A 2718-nucleotide genomic window follows, 5' to 3' on the forward strand; every position below is an offset into this window, starting at 1 on the left:
GACGTCCGGCGCCTCCTCGTCGCCGGCGCGCCCCGGATCAGCCTCTTCTTCGGCGAACGCGAGCTCCAACAACCCCTATTCCGGCGAGATCCGCCGCCGCCTCGATCCGCGTGCAAACCCTAGATCCGGATTGGTTGACTTTCTCCCCATCTCTCAGATTTATTTTGCAATATTCATCATGCCATAACTCTGCATCCGTAGCTCCGATTCGTGCGTATATCATATCAAAATGTTCGTCTCGACGAGTACATCATTTCATCTCATTGCATCATTTTATTTTGAGCTCATCTTGATGCCCGAAATGATGTTGGAAGAGGGCTATGTGATGAATTTGTCAGATCTGTTTCAGCAAATGACATTTTGTCATTTTTGCCATGATTAATGTGTGCATGATATGATCCTGAGCTCTACATGTGTTTTGTTGTCTGCCATGCCATCTTTACAGGGGTGTATGCCATGTATTTTTTTGATTTTTGTGGTGACTAGCACAAGCATGCAAAGTAGTGTAATCGGTAATGCTGATTTCAGGGACTTAGAATTTCACTAAGTCCTTGTCCTGATTTTGTTGTTATGCCATATGTTCATGTTGTTTCCTAGTGATCCATGCCTCTTTTGAGGATGATCAGTAAGGATGTTTTGTTAACATTGTGGTGCTCTATCCATCCATGTCTTTGTTTGCATTTATGGATTACCCTAGCTTGAGTCAATCGAGCTCTACTTTTGCTATAAAATGTTCCTGGTAGATTGTTAACATGTTTAGCAATTTTGCCAAGCTTGTTGTTGTTGATCCGTGCATGCTATGTTGTTGTTCTTGTCATGCCTAGATTCTATGCCATGTCTTCTTGATGGGTGTATGCTTAGTTTGTCATGCAATGCCTCGTAGTGAGTGCATCGAGCTCGTAAACATGCCTACTTGTTAACTGTTTTGCATGCTCCAGTTTTTCACTAAGTCTGAATCTGTTTATGTTTTTGCTATGTTCACATGCTTGCAATTGTACTTTCTGATCCCTTTTGGCTTAAGGTCACTAAGGGACTTTTGTTAAGTGCTTTGAGTAGCTTCATGCCATGCCTTGCTTTGCCATGTTAAGTTCCTGTAGCATATAGTTATCATGCTGTAAAGATTGCTTCCTGATGATAAATTCCAGACTTGTGTTGATTTCACTAAGTCTGAAACCTGTTGTCACTTGCACTTTTGCCATGCTTGTTTGAACCTGTTAATGGATGAATTAGCTGTAGCTCAGTGTTCATCGTTTGTCAAGCATCATGAGTGGATCCCTGCCATGTATTTTGTTGTCATGTTTGAGTGCTGTAGCATATTTAACTTGTTGCATTTAGTTGGTCACTTGCTGATTATCGCAGACCGGTGCCATATTTGTTTTGCTTGCCATTTCCAAACCGTGCATCAGATTCCAGTGTCTTTATATCGATTTCAACCGAAATCAACTCCTCTTTACAGTGGCACTCTTGGATTTCCAATTTGAGGCCAGGTTCAATCATTCAGGTCCAAATCATGCATATGCATCGCATACCGCATCCCGCATATCATACCATGTTCGTGTGTTGGTTGTTTACTATGTTGTGTGCTTCTTTCCGATGTTTCTTCTTCGGGTTGGTCCCGTTACGTCGCGTTTGTGAGGACCCGTTCAACTATGTCCGTTTGTCTTCTTCATGGAATCGTTCTTTTTCCTTGCGAGATTTCAGGCAAGATGACCATACCCTCGAAATCACTTCTATCTTTGCTTGCTAGTTGCTCGCTCTTTTGCTATGCCTATGCTGCGATACCTACCACTTGATTATCATGCCTCCCATATTTTTGAACCAAGCCTCTAACCCACCTTGTCGTAGCAAACCGTTGTTTGGCTATGTTACCGCTTTGCTCAACCCCTCTTATAGCGTTGTTAGTTGCAGGTGAAGATTGGAGTTTGTTCCTTGTTGGAACATGGATATTTTGTTGGGATATCACAATATCTCTTATTTAATTAATGCATCTATATACTTGGTAAAGGGTGGAAGGCTCGGCCTTATGCCTGGTGTTTTGTTCCACTCTTGCCGCCCTAGTTTCCGTCATATCAGTGTTATGTTCCTGGATTTTGCGTTCCTTACGCGGTTGGGTTATAATGGGAACCCCTTGACAGTTCGCCTTGAATAAAACTCCTCCAGCAAGGCCCAACCTTGGTTTTACCTTTTGCCACCTAGCCTTTTCTTTCCCTTGGGTTCTGTAGACTCAAGGGTCATCTTTATTTAAACCCCCGGGCCAGTGCTCCTCTGAGTGTTGGTCCAACCTGTCAGCCGCCGGTGGCCACCAGGGGCAACTCTGGGCTGGCCTACCGGAAGTTTGGACAATCCGGTGTGCCCTGAGAACGAGATATGTGCAGCTCCTATCGGGATTTGTCGGCACATTCGGGTGGCTTTGCTGGTCTTGTTTTACCATTGTCGAAATGTCTTGTAACCAGGATTCCGAGTCTGATCGGGTCTTCCTGGGAGAAGGAATATCCTTCGTTGACAGTGAGAGCTTGTGATGGGCTAAGTTGGGACACCCCTGCAGGGATTTGAACTTTCGAAAGCCGTGCCTGCGGTTATGGGTAAATGGGAATTTGTTAATGTCCGGTTGTAGAAAACCTGAAGTTGACCTTAATTAAAATACATCTACCGTGTGTGTAACCGTGATGGTCTCTTCTCGGCGGAGTCCGGGAAGTGAACACGGTGTTGGAGTTATGC

This window comes from Triticum dicoccoides, chromosome 1A (genome assembly GCF_002162155.2).
Source record: "Triticum dicoccoides isolate Atlit2015 ecotype Zavitan chromosome 1A, WEW_v2.0, whole genome shotgun sequence".
NCBI classification, from domain to species: domain Eukaryota; kingdom Viridiplantae; phylum Streptophyta; class Magnoliopsida; order Poales; family Poaceae; genus Triticum; species Triticum dicoccoides.